Raw genomic sequence first — 17,588 nt, forward strand, 5'->3', positions numbered from 1 at the left:
CAAAAGAACAAGGCACTTTATTTACAAGGACAGTAAAATGGAAATACTATTATTGGTCTGCATCCATTTCTGGGTTTTCATGCCTGGTTCATCTTTATGCTCATTTTCAGGCTATTGGATACTTTGACATTCATTTTAATCTCTTGTTTGAGAACTTCTGCTCAATTCCTCTCTAGGTACATAATTCCTAGAGAAGAACACTTCTACTAGAAAAAGGCAAATGATTTTTTTATGGAGAGGAGAGATCAGGGCAAAGGAGGTATAAGCATTATTGCTATAATAACTATCAAAACCAAAGTTATGAATTGGACCATTTTCCTTTCCCAGGTGAATCATGAGGATTAGTGCCCTATACCACCTGAGGTTTTCATAACCATTAAACTGCATTGACATGGAAAGAATTCTGAATTCTTAACTATGAATTGTAACTGAAGTGATTGGCATTCTAATTATACTCATTAGATCAATAATAAATGCATATATGTATCAGAGCATCACATTATGCCCCATTAATTGTGTAATTATTCCATGTCAACTCAACATAAAATTCTAGAAACCATTATTCCTAAAACCCATACATGAACCTGAGATCTTCCAATTATCCCTTTGTGTTAATGATGAATTTTTTATGTAACTAAAATATATATAATTGGAATTCATCTTGTAGAATATGACAGTATTTCTATATGTATTTGGCATTTAGAAATGGGTATTTTACTTAAATAAAATCATAACTTTCTTTCTTCAGCAGAAAGTTCTGAGTTCTACTAACTCCACTATATTTGATGGTTAAATTAGCATGTTTATGGCAGTCAATGATTTTACAAATTTATATGCAGCTTAGTACATATACATCTAGTAGCACTTAGATGTATAAAGTTTGCCCTACTGTCAGGATGATAAGATTACATAGTAGAAAATGGTACCTGCTCTCTGGCTTGGTAAGACCAGGATTTGATCCCTAAGACCTACATGATGAGAGGAGAAGCAACTCTTGCAAGTTGGTGGTCTCTAACTACCACATATATGCTTGTTGCATGTGCTCATAAATTACACAATCATATGTTTGACATCATTAATTGAAATGATAGTAATTAGGTATTATTTCACACTTAACAGGGAAAAAAGTTTGAAGCATGACATCACTATGAAAATGTGGACAGAAAAAACCTATCTACTGTAGGTAGGACTGAAAATACATCATCTTGACCACCACTACCATGAAGTATGGTAAAATGATTCATTTTACTCCCAACCAAGTGAACAGGTCATAATCTAGGCAATAGCCAAATATCAGCCTCTATAGAAATGCAGACTAGGCTGGCTAATCACTCATACCCTGGAGTCATAAGAAATCTCTTTTGGGGCTCTGTGGCTATGTCATTTTACATGAAGTGATCTAAGAGTTGAGAAGCAGAGCTTATACAAGAACTGAAATGGAAAATAATTGCTCTCATGGGATCTTGTTAATATGCCTCATCTCAGACTAATCCTGATGGCTCCAACAACACTGGTTTTGATGTCGAGAGTAAGTACCATGAGATGCTTGCTCTAGGTGTGTGAGCACTGCATCTGTGTAGTACAAATGGAGCAGAACGCAGAAATAAAGAGACAGCTAATGTAATAAAGTCCTAAAGCTTGTGTGAGAAAAGAAAAATGAAACAAGATAATCACTTGGGAGATCATAAAAACATGCACAAAAGAATACAGTACACTATTTAAACATGCATGCATTTCTGTGTGCCATGCATACTCTGAAAAGTTATATCCTATCTTAAATATAGTGTTTCCCTTTAAGGAGAAAAGATTGTATCTCGTATATTAGCCTCTGTTCTGTTCTTTTTCTAGATCTTTTTATAGTTCAAACATTTTTAAAGGAATTAAAGTTAGTCTGTAAAGCATGTATCTCTTTGTAGATAGAATAAGGGTGTGAAAAAAATAAAATTCTATTTTATGGGCCACTATATAATGCAAAGCAGTCTGATCAATGTTATTAAAGTGAGGAAGTTGCTAAGGAATTGTAAATGAACCAGCATGCAGTTCTCCATATTAATAAATGCCAGCTAGATGGTTGAGTAAGGTAATGCTTGCTACTTAGACTCCAACCTCCACAGACACATCTCTATCACCATGAATACCTTTTCTGAGTCTAACAGAAAATGGCAACTTTTCTTCATCTGTGCAAAGTTATTCTTAAAAAGTAATGGAAGCTAGAAAATGATGATAAGACTTGATCTAGCTATGGTCAGGCCCAAAAGAAACAATAAAATAAAATAATAAGATGTACAGAGGTTACTTTATAAAAATTACTTATTGTATATTTTGTGATTGCATCATTTCCTCCTTCCCTTTTCTCCCTCCAAATTCTTCCATATACCCATCCTTGCTCTTTTTTTGAAATCCAGGGCCTCTTCTTTATTAATTGTTGTTTTTACACACACACACACACACACACACACACACACACACACACACAGAGAGAGAGAGAGAGAGAGAGAGAGAGAGAGAGAGAGAGAGAGGGAGGGAGGGAGAGAGAGAGAGAGAAAGAGAGAGAGAGAGAAAACAGACAGACAGTCAGGGACACAGAGAGACAAGCAGACAGCAGACAGATAGGGATAGAGAGAGGGAGGAGAAAGACTTTCTTATCCCTAAATACTTAACTAAATCCTAGGTATATCAGAAGCTATATTCAAAAAGTCTCACTAAATGTGTAATTTCATATATATATATATGAAATAACTTTATAAAGGTGCTATTCATAATGAGGGATAGTCTTTTTTTTATTAACTTGAGTATTTCTTATTTACATTTCGATTATTATTCCCCTTCACGGTTTCCGGGCCAACATCCCCCAACACCTCCCTCTCCCCTTTTATATGGGCTTCCCCTCCCCATCCTCCCCCCATTACCACCCTCCCCCCCAACAATCACTGTTCAGTCTTGGCAGGACCAAGGGCTTTCCCTTCCACTGGTGCTCTCACTAGGCTATTTGGGTGGCTGTATATGTATGGACCACATGTGGCACAGGCTCTGAATGGGTGTTCCTTCTGCCTCTGTTCTAAACTTTGCCTCCCTATTGAGGGATAGTCTTTGAATGGGGCAACAAAGATCTCTTCTGAGGCTTGGATGGTAGATCACTGGAGTGAATGGCCATGTTGCTGGCCCTAGTATTGTCAGAGAAGAGAGAAATAGTTACTTTTATGAAAATCAATTTTCTAAGGTTCAAATGGTTTGGGAGAGAGCAGAACTACTTTATCTGTGCTCCATTCCTATGTTTATTCACTCGGGACTTGGCCAGTTGCCATTTCTCTTTAACATAGCTCTGTCATTACCCCATTCCTCTTTCCTAACTTGCTTTCCTCCTACTTTATCTAAAGTCCTAAGTTAGGAAAGCAAGGACTTAATAGAACAATGATCCTTGATAGCTGGACCCGAGGCTCTCAGTCTAACTATGGATTCTTTGAACATCTTGATAGTGTATAAAATATATCCTCACTGCAGAAGTAATATTGAGATTAAAAAAATTAAAAGTCAGAAGTGACACTGGCCTCACTTCTATCTAATTAGGACAAGGCTTAACACTGCCTCTGTGATTCTCGCTTCATATATCAACAGAGTTGCTGATGTAGGTTTATATAATTAGAAGCTTTCTTCTTTGTGAATTGCACCCAAAAATGTAGACACCACTTTGCAATTATTTATCAGCATGCTGAACTGTTCTTAATAGCTTTTGCCCTGAAAGGGTGATCAAAGTTAAAAGTAAAGTTAGATTCTAGCTACACTTTTGCCTGTACAGTGCATACTGGGCAGCAAAATAATGACCATCTAAAAGGAAAGGAAGGGGATTTAATATTGCATATAAAAATGAAGGTCATTCTGTTCCAGTGCTGGTTGAGATCTAAACCATGGCTGATGACTTTGGAAATGAACCTTCCCAAGTGGGTCCAAGAGGTGAAGTTTCGAAGCACAGGGTGATTCTGTTTACAGGCATGACAAGCTGCACTACCGTGTGAGCTCCTGACAGTCATGAGGGAAAAGAACAAGGTTAACTGGATACGAGAGAGAAGCACTGCCAGACCGCCCATTGTTTCTGAGGAACTAAGCAAATCTTTGCTCCAGTCTTCGACTTTACAAGGATCTCCAATAATACATGTGCATCTAGGCATCTGGTGTTTGAATACTGTCTACTTGTTTCTCTGGTTGGATCATATCACCTCACCCTACGCATATCCAAATGTTGCAATTAGACTCAGTTATGCTTATTGTCAAATAGGGCACAGCAGGGGGAGGGGGAGTCATGCTGATTCTTTGTCCATAAGAATTTATTCTCTCAAACATAAATACATCCCTTTCCTTCCCCCTGCTTAGGTAAACGTTGCCTTAAACTCTAGTTTAATTGTTGTTCTGAAACCTTCTATAATCCCTAGACATCTGAAAACATGCACCCACTATCATAGTAGACGGGACATGGAAATGGGTGTTTCTGTATGTCCATTAGTTTGCCTGACTCCTCCCCGATTTTTTCACCCTAAGCCTCTGTCATACTTTTGCAGCATGGAGAAACTACTCAGTCAAGAAGCAAAAATGAGAACCATAAATGAGTGGTGGAGTGAAGAATTCTTTTGTGTATAAGTATTTCTAAGACAAAACAAGTAGTTTTCCCCATATTTCCTACTCATTTCTGATGTTCATAATTCTATATGGATTCATAATCTCAACAAATATTTTTCAGGACCATGAGAGAACTTGATAGTAGTAGTCCTAGTTTAGTGCGGGGGCCCTTCCAGAAAATTGAGCTTAGAAGGCTTTCAGGATTAAGCTTCCCTGGAAGAAGGTTCATCATGACAAGGAAAAAGATTCCCACTTCTGTCCTTGATTAATTTGCTAAGACCAAACAGGTGAATCTATATAGAGAAGGGTCATCTAGGATAGTATTTGTGTCAGTCCACACAATGGGAGTGCTTTCTTTGGACAAACTTATTACAAAATATAAAGAAAGTAGACAAAGAAACACACCTAGCTTGGTAGATGTGAATATGCAACAAGAAAAAAATTTTAGGGCAAGGATATAAATGTAATTCTCTCCACTATATTGTACAGTGTATTGCATAGTACAATATACTTCCTGACCAAAGATACTAACCATGTTCATACCAGAGTAAATGAGGCTGTAAAATATTAACTGGGGGAGACTTCTTGGGGCCAATGAGTATTCCCTCTAACACAGAACTGTGTGAAAGTGTCCAAGGAGTGGAAACATCCAGTTTCAAAACAGCTTCTATTAGATATTGTCAAGTGAAAATTCAATCATCCACAATTACATGCTAGGAGAGGCTAAAAACACCAAGGGTCTAACTTCGCCTGAGGGAACATGGCTTTGGTGCTTCCGTGGTTCATGCCTATCTGTGAAACATGTGGTGAGAAGTTAATTTGAGTCTGAAGTTCAAAGTTATCACCTTTGTAGAAGCATGAAGCCACACCTGTGGCCTGTCAATAAATACTCTTAACCCTAGTCAAAAACTATAGATGACTCATACCCATGACATTAGTTAAGCTCTTCATAATTCTGTATCATTGGAAAACTTTCAGAGGAAGCCCCAACCTCAGCCAACAAAGATAACCTTCGAAATCATGAGGTCAGAATCCTTTTAAGAATTTTGACACTGACACACCTTCTGCTGATTACAATAGGTCAAAATGATTAAATCTATAAACCTTCCTTATGAATACTGTTTTATTTCTACATGTACGTATGGACCCATGAGCTCCACAGAGAACAGATGGAGCCCCCTGTCAGTGGAAATGGATTCTTGGAGTGCCAAAATACTTGAAGACTACAGTTTTTTCCAAGTTCTGGAAAACTAGGTTTGATTCTGCATACTGCAATCAGTTGTACCTTTTATGCTGGTTGGCTATGTAGGCTCTCCTACAACTCCATATAATTAATTGTTAATCTCTACACCAAGGATAATGTGATTTTTCCTAAAAAAGGGTAATAATGTTTTCTTCCTTTGACATACACATTGTGACTTCTTAATTACATGCACGTTTTATTTCTGCAAACATTCTGTCTATTTTCTTCTAGAAACCCTTTTTTAATCTCATTAAGCCAATCTTAACCTTTCCTTACTTTACTGTCTAGCTCTGTTAATTTAATTTTTTCCCTTTTAAACACAATCCACCAATATATATATATACATATATACACATACACACACACACACACACACACACACACACACACACACACACACATATATATATATATAGGTCCAAAAACTGAATAAGTTGCTATATAGTTCATGTTAATTGGATTTTTTTCCATACATGTTATTCATCATTGTGTCTCACACCAGTATACACTTACTATATGTGTGTGATAAGGCAGGATCTAAGAAAGCCCCCGCCCAACATCCTCTCTTAATGTTTCTGTCTCTCAAATGTGAGCATGGGCTGGAACCACTAACATTTCTGTAGTCAACAGAATATAACAAAGGACATAATGCAGAACTTCTGAGACAAATTTAAACAAACAGCTAAATGTCCAGCTTACTTCTCTTCCTTGTTCTTTAGGATGATTATTCTGAATAAAGTCAGATGTTTTCTGGTGAGCTGCCCCAACTGCATAGATTTTTGTCAACTGATACAAGATAAAGTTACCTGGAAAGGGGAGCCTCAATTGAGAAAATGTTTTCGTCAGATTAACTATAGGCGAGTGTATAGGGCATTTTCTTGATTACTAATTGACAGATGAGGGCCCATTCCATTAACTGTGTAATCACCCTGGGGAGATGGTCCTGAGTAGTGTAAGAAAGCAGACCATGTAAGCTATTACCAGTAAGTCACAACATACTCTTTCCCCATGACTTCTGCTTCAGTTCCTGCTACCAGGTTTCTGCCCAGATTCCCTTCAATGATAGATTAGATGTGGAAGTGTAAGATAAAATAAATCCTTTTCCTCACAAATTGTTTATGTGTTTTATCAAAATAGATATCCTAATTAAGACATGAGCCGTTTAGAATAGGCTGCAATGGCAAAGGACTTAGAGAATCCTGTGGTTAACAGATGCAAAGATGTGATGTCTCAAGGGAAACACAAATCTAGGGGTGTCCCCACACCATGTGCATCTTTTACTTATCAATTCATGAACTGACACAGCAAGAGCAACACCTTGACCTCAGGCTCCTCAGAGATTCCTGAGGGCTGGTCCATAACAAACTTACTGCAATTCCACAACTCACAGATACTATGACAGATACTATGACACTGTAATCACAGTACAAAAAGGACTAAATTGGGGTTGATAAATACAGTATACAGTAATAACTAGCCTATACACTATATGCTTTGCCCAAAGGAAAACTACTAGTAAATGGTAGCTAGCAGGTGTGTTACATTTTGTTAATTGCAGAAGCTACACTTAATCTGTATTTAGGGTATATTTGGCTATTCCAAGCACTTTTTCATAATTAACCCTGATATTTGATTCTGAACTAACCTGGACTTCAGTTGGGGACACACTGAAATTATAGAGGCAGAGAGGCAGGTTAGAAGTTGCAGAGGCAGTTAGGAAAACTTCCTTTGCCTACACCTCTGTCAGGCAGCTCACATCCACCAGTAACACCAGCTCCAGGGTATCTGAGTGTTTCTTTTGCCTCTGTGGACACATATACACATTTGGAACACACGCACACACACATGCACACACACACAATATGAAAATTGGAGCTGGCATAGTTTATCTTAAAAATAAAGGTATCTCAACTATTGCTTCTCTCTTCTCTTGGACCAGTGTCACCCTGTGGATGCTCATTTTTAATAAAGGATTTTCTATACATCTACCTCCAGACACTGTAAAACCATTCTCTCATAGCTTTTTGTCTTATCTTGATTGCCATGGACAATACTAAATATTGTGTTTGGTTATGACCTCATCAGGTTCATGAGAGAAAGAACGTTTCAGTGTTTACTTTTGGAAAAACAATGATGGCTTACAAAACACAAAGGAAGAATTCACACAGTTCCTTCAGCTCAAACAAAATATCATTTCCAAGAAAACTTGCCCATTTGATCTGAGACTCATGTAAAATTACTTCTACCTATCTCTAACTTATACCACTGTAGTTACATGCTATATCTTAATTGATATAATTTAACTATTAAATCAATTACTTCTAATCCTTTTTAAACATATGGAAAAGGCAATGTGGAAACAAAACTGAAGTACTTGTCTAAATTCAGTACTTCACTCATAGGTGACTATGGCTTCTCTCCGTCTCCGTCTCCGTCTCCGTCTCCGTCTCCGTCTCCGTCTCCGTCTCCGTCTCCGTCTCCGTCTCCGTCTCCGTCTCCGTCTCCGTCTCCGTCTCCGTCTCCGTCTCCGTCTCCGTCTCCTTCTCCCTCTCCCTCTCCCTCTCCCTCTCCCTCTCCCTCTCCCTCTCCCTCTCCCTCTCCCTCTCCCTCTCCCTCTCCCTCTCCCTCTCCCTTTCCCTTTCTCTGGAAGACACCTATTGTCAGATTTCAGGAACATGGGTAAAGTGGCCCAATTGAGTCTATTCCTTATTCCCTCACAAATTATTCATCAACTATTTCTACCTTTCCAGATAACCACAATCACCAGCCTAGCCAGTCCTCCTCTAGCAGATCCTCTTTGGGCTTCCTTTCATCAGTGTCAGTCATCTGTTCTCTCAGTGGGAGTTCCTAAAGGCTGCCATTTTCATACATTCATGTTTAGAAAATTATAATGTACATTTCAAACATCAAAACCAAATCCGAGTTCCAGAAGGCCATACATAACCCATGAGCTGAATTGTTTGATAAAAGATGAAAAAGGACTGCCTAGAAGAAGAAAACCACACACAAAAAAAAAGTAATTCTAAATTCCATTCACGGCGACTACCCTGCGAGAATCGGGGCGCATCCATCTGCTCTTGTCTAGACACAAATTCCTTTCCCCAAGGAAAGAAACTGCTTGCTTGGAAGGTTTTCGTATAGTTTAAAATAAGCATTTCAAAAATAATCACAAATGGTTTATAACTCCAGGAGGAAGGATGGCACATTTAATTCTGAACCTTGAGGAATATTGAATAAAGAGTTGAATGCAGAGCCTGATTTAGCTTACAGTGTTCGTCAAAACCTAGCTTGATAAACACAGTTTAATTTGGCATCTGCGAGGTTTAAATACTTAGATTGCATTAAGATGCAGTGAAACACTGGCTGAGAATTTCTTACGCATGATTTTAAAGATTCCGATTCTGATCATTAAATATGTAATTTTAAAAGAAAAGATAAAACGTCTCTGCAAACAAGCACCGTTTTACTATGGTTTTAAGTTTATATCAATAAACAATTTTCAGCTTCAACTCCCATCCAAACTGCGGGAGATGAGCAGATGGTTTCAGATCTCAAGGGGTTAAAATTTGATTAAAATTAATACATGTGCACAGGTAGAAAGATGTGCAGAGGGCAGAGAGAACAAGAAAAACATGTATAGACATGTATTATAAAAATGCATAAATTAGGGAGTTTGAAATGCTGGGCATTACAAAGGAGCCAAATAAATGATTGATGCTCTACGGAAAAAGAGAAGTGGAATTGGCTGATGTGGTAGAGGGTTAGAATTTCACAGAGAAGGAAGACATAAGAAAGCAAGTGAAATAGAAAAGCAAACCAGGAAGGGATGTCATTTGACCATGACAAATAGCATTCCCTAGATCCTATGCACATGAGCTATCTCAGGCCCCCTGGGTACATCAAAACTAATCAAAACTATTTCACAAGGTCTCTAGCAATGCACAACCACTTGCCTCCCAGTGAGCAACTCTCAGCATGGTTTTCTTATTCTTCTGGTCAAGTACATGGTGTCGCCATAGTGTCTTTCCTCTTGAAGGAATATAAGTGATGGGTCATATCACTGCTTTAGTTTATGAAATAAATACATGCTTGCTACCAACCCAGTATTTGACAACATTCACAGTCCCCTCTCCTACTTCACAGGCACCAACACAGACCGTGGTCATGGGTACCTTTGAAATGACAAAGTAGCATGACCTGCCTGTACCCCAGGGCACTGAGTCCATACTGTGTTTCATGCATTGCTAGAAATTGATACCTTGCCTTTTGCAGGTTTTCCTTTAGTTGGTGAGTGCTAGTAGAGGACTCACAGGTTTGAATTCACAACATAGGAATATACAACTGTGTGTGGTTTCCTGGTCCAGATTACCCAAACTCCATGCACATGTCCAGAACCCCTTGTAATGTGGCTATATTTACCTTTTTTTCTTAAGTTGTATTTTCTGGCGTGGCTCTTCCAACCCTCTGATGAGTGAGCAGGATGCATATGAATCATAGCAGAACTTAGAGTTAATGACTAAGCCAATGAGAGAAAAATGTTTGTGTGAACTACACAGTTAAGAATCTCTAGGAATAAACTACCTATAACCTGATTCAAAGAGTAACTTGACAGAATTCCCAGACAGTGAAATAACCTGGACAGAGCTGTTGGACTCCATTTTCCCAAGAGATACACATTAGCAAATATTTCACACAGAAAACTAAGAGGCAAGCTACAGACTTCTTTGAGGAAGACTCTTAAAAGGGAATGTTCTCGCTAATAAGATACAGTCCACAGAATCCAAAAAGATCAACAAGTTGAAGGGCCCAAACGAGGACGCCCCAGTTCCACTTGTGAGGGAAAAGAAAGCAACCATAAGGGGGAGGGAGGGAGACACAGGGGAAGGAAAGGGTTGGGGGTAGGGGGAGAAGGGAACATGATCTGGTATTGGGTGGGGGAAAAGAACTGAAGCCTTTAGGGCCAACAGAAAGAATAGAAATAGGCTACCTCGAGAGGAAAGAGGTTGGGAGGACCCTCCAGAATGTACCAGACACCTGGGAAGGGAGAGACTCTCATAAATCAAAGAGAGGGGGAGTCTGAGATAAAATGCCCCACAGTGAGGAGAGGAAACTTGTTGAGCCCAGCTCCAGCAGAAGGACAGGGCATCAAGTGAGGAATGGGGTTGTTATTCCACAGTCAAAACTCTGACCCAGAATTCTTCCCATCTAAAAGAAATGCAGGGATGGAAATGGAGACGAGCTAGAAAAAAAGAAGGTACAGTGACAGGCCCAAAGTGGGATCCAGCTCAAGAGGAAGCCCCAAGACCTAAGACCATTACTGAGACTATGGGGTGTTCACAAAATGTGACCAATCAAAACTGCCCTCCAAAGAGCCAACAAGCTGCTGAAAGAGTCCAATGCAGATATGTGCACCCAACCAATGGACAGAAGCTGCTGACCCCTCTGGTTGAATTAGGGAAAAGCTAGAGGAAGCTAAGGAAGAGGACAACACTGTAGGAGGACCAGCATTCTCCATTAACCTGGACCCCCCCCCCACCCTACCCCCCATGATGTCACAGATACTGGACCACCATCCAGGCAGCATATACCAGTTGGGATGCAGTCAGAGAAGATGCACCTAACCCTCAAGGGGGTGGAGGCCCCAGGTAGTTTAGAGGTCTGGTTGGGTGGTTAGGATGGGAACATCTTTGTGGAGACATGGTGGGAGGGGGCAGGGAGGAGGTGCGGGATGTGGAACAGCAGGAGTGTGGACTGGGAGTGTAATAAAATCTGGAGTGTAAAAATAATAAATAAATAAATAAATAATCTTCTTTTCTACTGGGAATTTGTTTAAACTGACATCAAACATTGCCCCCAGACCAAGGAGAAAAGTGGACATCTTTAAACAGACTACTCTATAAGCTCTTGGGTTCATAAATAAGTGGTTTCTCTCCTACAGTATAGCTTTCCTCTTTAGAGACAGAAGGTACCTGCCCTCCTAATTCTACCCTGAAAGCAAGAATGCGATGCTGGGGGTGGTCAGTATCGTAAGCAAGCTTTTTTCTCTGCATTAGGAATCCCAAATTCTGCAGCAAAGACGGCACAGTAGGTAAAAAGCATTTGCTACTCTTGCTCAGAATCTAGATTCAGTTCCTTGCACCTACAAGATGACTCTCAACCATCTGTAACTCTGGTTCCAGGAAATGAGATATCTCTTCTGGGCTCTGTGAGCTCCGGTACACACATAGCACATGTACACACACACACACACACACACACACACACACACACACATATATACATATATATACATGTATAAGTATTTATATAAAAATGAATTCAATATTTACTTTCAAGATAGAGTAATACATCTTAGATTAAAAAACAATGGACCAGTGAGATGGCTTAGCAGGCCATTGCCCACAAATGTGACAATTCTCAGTCTTCATGGTTTACTTTGATAGCCTGTTGCTGCCCTAAACACTATGACCTAAAGCAACTTAAAGACCATGGAGTGTGTTTTAGCTTACATTTATCAGTCCGTCATCTAGGGATGCCAAGGCAAGAACTCAAGATAAGAACCTGCACACAGCACTGAAGCTGAGACCACAGAGACTACTACTAACTGGCTTGTTTCCCTGACTCGTTCAGCTAGCTTGTTTATATAGCTCAGATCTACCTATCTAGGGTTGGGACCTTTAAAATCAGTCAACTGTCAAGTAAATGCCTCCTAGAACATGCTCACAGGCCAGAATGATGGGAGCAATCCTTCAATTGATATTACATCTTCCCAGGTGTGTCTAGATTTTTTTATCGGTTTGACAGAAACTATTATAACCCAGGATGCTCATGATGGAACGAGAACCAACTACTGTATGTAGTCCTCTGACCTAACTCACTGTGCTGGGGTGTGTACATGCTTGTGCATGTATATGCACAAAGTATTATTGAAAAGCCAAAAAACAGCTATCAGTCAAATCTCTGTAACATGTACAACTTGAAGGTATCTATCATTTGGGAAAGTTAAGGAAAACAAACCACGTATTACCTCTTTAAAGATTATCTAGTGATTGAAATTTCTTCTTCCTTCTATATCTCTTCACACTATCGCAAATACTAAAGCTACCTGCAAGTAACACGCTTACTCCACATCACCATCATTTTGACCTTTCAGGAGAGAATAAACTGTTTTACACTAGTAGTAAGGGTTATGTTACAATACATTTAAAATATATTAGGATGTCTAGGCTGAGCAATGTCAGTCGTAATAGCTTCTGTTGAAATCCATTAGTTTCATAACCTAACTTGAAGGTCACCATTAGAGAATTGACTTATATTTTAATAGTCTTCTCTACCATTCCTGTCTTTCTAATAAGATACCCCACCAACTTATTCCGAAATTGACCTACTTTTGTACTCTTCCTGCTAAAATCCAACTACAAAGATAAGGCAGGTCATCTAAAGCTGTCTAGTCATAAAACATAATCCCACTAAATATGCCTAAAAAACCAGTAAGATTGCTTCCCACTGATATGAAGAAAGTGAAAAGGAAAGAAAATCTCGATCTGAAAATTTGGAGCTGCGAGTCTAGAGTGCATTTGTATGCATATTTACATCATATTTACTGAAAGATACAGATAAAGAGATATAAGTAGAGAGATAGAGAGATGATAGATATGTAGATACTAATATTAATGTGGTAATCCCATCACAAACAATAGATACACATATGAAGAGCAGCCTCTCTGAACTGAATATGGTCTAAGTGCATCCCATATCATGAAGAGTACATACTTAATGAAAAGGCACTAATGAAGTTGTTTCTTGTTTCCAGCTGAGACTAGAGTTAGATATTAAAGTCAATGTTCAATAAACAAATGTTGAGGTGGAGGAAATATAGAACATTACAAAAGCAACAGAGGAAGACATGTGGATGTGTTATGTTGGTAGTAAAATGATGATCTCATCCAGAAGGGACAGAGGCTTTAAACAGCAGGTTTATCAGGGATTGGTCATGGTGACTAAACAAATTCAGAAGGCATGGACAGCACTGTACTTATTCCAAGTTTAATAACATTGACCATGTCCAAATGGGAAAACATTAGGCAACACAGAAAACTCTATCCCAGAGCATTAACAAATTTGGTTACTGTTGATGTCAGTAAGCAGTAGTGAGGTGCTTGAGTTTTATGAAATCCATCCTGAATCCACTCTACCACCTAAACTGGTATAAATGAATGGATGCTTCAATACTATTTCTAGTGTAAGTGCTATTTCTTGGTCCTTTAATATTTTCTATGGAAAGCATACAGAATCATGTCAAAGATCTTACATCTTTTTAAGTTTAAGTATATATTAATAATATATAATGTCAGCTATCAGATCATTTATATACATTTACAACACGTGTTCTGATCATAGGCCCTCCCAGTACCTTCCCTTGTCCCCTCCTTCCCATCCCCTTCCTCTTCCTCTTGCCTCCTTCTACTATCTAAATGTAGGTTATAAAGCATGGAATTATATTATGCCTGTTACTCTATCATATATATTATCTAAAATAATAAAATTTTAATCTCTTATTCAATGTAATTAATAAGATAGAATAATCATCTATTGTCATTGGGGATTCAAGAGACAGAAATAGATCAGCCATGCAGGACTTGCCACCGTGCACAAGGCCCTGGCTTGGCTCCTTAAAATGAAAGAAGACAAAAAAACAAAACAGCCAACCAAAACTCTCTCTCTCTCTCTCTCTCTCTCTCTCTCTCTCTCCGTCTCCCTCTCCCTCTCCTTCTCTCACTCCCTCCTTCCCTCTTATACCTCCTCTTAGAAGAAGAAACAGCTGGCAGACTCCCAAAGCTCTCTCTACTCTCTCAATCGTATTACATACACATTCCCAAAGACTAGCAAGAGATCTCAGTATTACAAAAGTGACATTTTAAAATATCTGAATGGTTTGGAAGGAGCTACTCTGCTTATAACTCAGTATGCTAGCCCTGGGTGCTTTTGTGGGCCCCATGTCTCCTGCATCAGCCTGCCTTTGGAAATGGAAAGTCAGATGAGTCTGCTCAACCATGCACTCACAACCAAGCTGTTAGCAATTTGTTATAATTCAGGTTTTATTGACTGGGGCCAGAAAATATGCCATTTAAGTATTTAATGGGCCTGCTGCAGATCTCTGTTATTGTGCTTTCATCAACGCACATTAGTTTTATCACAAATAGGTAAATCTTCCATGTAATGAACCCCTACAACTTTACCATACTAGAATCCACAAAATTATTTTCTTAAATTTGACTCAGTGCTCATAGTAACACAGAAATTACTCATAAGCTAAAAACATTGGCACTGCTGAGGAAGAGAAATGATTTGCGGGACATAAGCTGCAGATGAGTCTGTCATTCTTAGGGTACCTTTCCATTTCCTAGGTACTCAGTGAAAGCAGTCAGGTAGCATGATAGGAATCTCACTACAGCCAAGTGCCCTGCATACATCCCTTTGTGTAAATGGTCCACACTTGTAAACATTTCTTCCAGCCATGTCCTGTTTGGTCAAGGCCTTCTGAAAACTCTGTTCTTGAATAAAACCTCTTTTTCATATACCCCATGCTGCAACATTCCTCATTGTCTGTGTCTACAGTGAAATATTTCTTTATACCCTGCTTATGTTTGTATCTGTTAGAGGATATTTGTGGCTCCCTTAGCGTAGTGCCTTATAATAAATATTGTTTTTTGCCCCAATCTAGCTCCACCCCAGGATACCTGGCAATGTTTACAGACCTTTTGTCTATAAGAATTTTGGGTGGTAGGGGGTAGGAGTTGCTCCAAGCATCTAGAGGGTCACTGCCAATGATTTTGTTGAATATTCTACATTGTACTAAGAGTTCTGTCACCAACCCAAAGACAAATGTAACTTTAATTTTTTAAACCTATTTTTATTGATGGTTGTTAAAAGTTTTAACATCTCTTTTAGCCCACCGCTAGCCAGGGGTGATGGGAAAGAAAAGATATGGGGAAGTGTAAATCGGCAGTTCAGTTCACATGTTAGCAGTGGCAGCTTGATCCACACACGAGCACTTCATGGATACACCAGCAGTCCAGTTTGGTAAACCATGAATCAGAAGCAGGGACTCTACATACCAGAAACAGCCAGGCCACAGCCTTGGCTGGAGCTAGTAGGAGAGCCCAGGAGGAAGGCCAGGAGAAAGTCTCAGCTATGCCTCTCTCAGAGGAGCAAAGATCAGTAAAGATACAAGACCCACAATCATCGCTCAGCTAGCTCTATAAACAAGCCTATAAACTCTACCTCTGTCACTGTCCGACAAGTCCTATTTATATCCTCCAAACATCATGTGTCTTCTACTGGTCTTCCCTCAACACATGTCTTGCCTCAACAGGAGTATCTGTCTCAGCTGACATCATTCCATCAATCAGCTAAAGTATATGGAAGGGACAAAAAACTGCAGCACATCACCAGACGTTTTGGTGCATTTCTCTCTATGAAGTCCCAACAAATGAAGCTCAACTACACAAGGTAAAGTGGACCAATACATGCATGTTGTTAGCAAAGACTCCTTCATTACGAGTCCTTTCACACGCTTGCTTTAGCAAAGCATCCTCTTTCCTGTGTCTGCTTCAGCTAAATGTTTCTTCATGAGTTGGTTTTAGTCTTTCATAGGTATCCCACCAAAACACCATCCAATTGAATTTCAAAAGAACCCTTAAGTTTCCACTTCAGACCAATTTATTTTTTCAGGCCAGAATAGTACCTGCCACATAAGGCCTTCTATCTAAAGGTCGTGAATCTAACAAAAACACACAAAATAGCTAATCCAAGTCCAAAGAGATATAAAGTACACCTGACAATTTAGGGTGTGTGTGTGTGTGTGTGTGTGTGTGTGTGTGTGTGTGTGTACAAGTGTGTATGTGTGTATATGTGAACTCACACACCTGTGTTTTTATGATTGTGTAGTATGTCTGGTGGCCAGAGATTGATGTCAGCTGTCATCCTCAATCACAATGTACCTTTTAATTTTAAAATTGTGTCTGTAACTCAGCCTAGATCTCACAAGTTAGACTACACCGGCTGCTAAGCAAGTCCCAGGGTCACCAGTTAAACTCCTCTGACTGGCCACTAAGCCCCAGTAACCTACCTGTTTCCACTTCACTGAAGTTGAGATTACAACCATTCACTACTGCACCTGAAATGTTTACATGGGAGTACGCATGAAAGTTCAGTCCTAAACTTTTAAATGATACTTGATTGACAGCCGTCTCCGCAGCCCTGAAACTGTCCCTGTTTTATCTTCTCAAGGTCACCCTTCTTCCTTCTAGTCCCCTTACTTCCCCCTGATGTCACTTTACCACCCATCTATCCTCTCCGTAAAATAGAGTGTGCCTATGGACAAACTCTGATAAGCTCACATAGAAAAGTGGTTAAATACTACACAAAACATGTGTCAGAAGGTGAGGGGCAGAAAGAGTAAGAGCTAGAGGGCAGATCAAAATGAAATCCCAACACTGGTTCTGAAGCTAATTGTAAGTGTTAGCTGATGGACAAGAGAAAGGCAGTTTTCTCTAAAAGTGTCTCTACAGTAAATAAACCATTCTCAGTGGAAAGAGCACATTTAGGCAGCAGAAAATAATCTTGATGGGGGTTTTGTTTTGTTGATGATGAATTTTGACTCAAATTTGGGTATATAAGTGGTTGCAAATCTGGGAAGACACCCACGGTAGATATAATCAAAGCACATCAT

General features: G+C 39.4%; 1 protein-coding gene across 5 annotated transcripts in view; it reads right to left on the minus strand.

Annotated features, from left to right (window-relative positions):
• The window catches only part of Ctnna2 (catenin alpha 2), a 1,149,087-nt gene that overhangs the window by 80,540 nt on the left and 1,050,959 nt on the right, over positions 1-17,588 (minus strand). The window lies entirely within an intron of this gene.

This window comes from Rattus norvegicus, chromosome 4, assembly GCF_036323735.1.
Source record: "Rattus norvegicus strain BN/NHsdMcwi chromosome 4, GRCr8, whole genome shotgun sequence".
Lineage (NCBI taxonomy): Eukaryota > Metazoa > Chordata > Mammalia > Rodentia > Muridae > Rattus > Rattus norvegicus.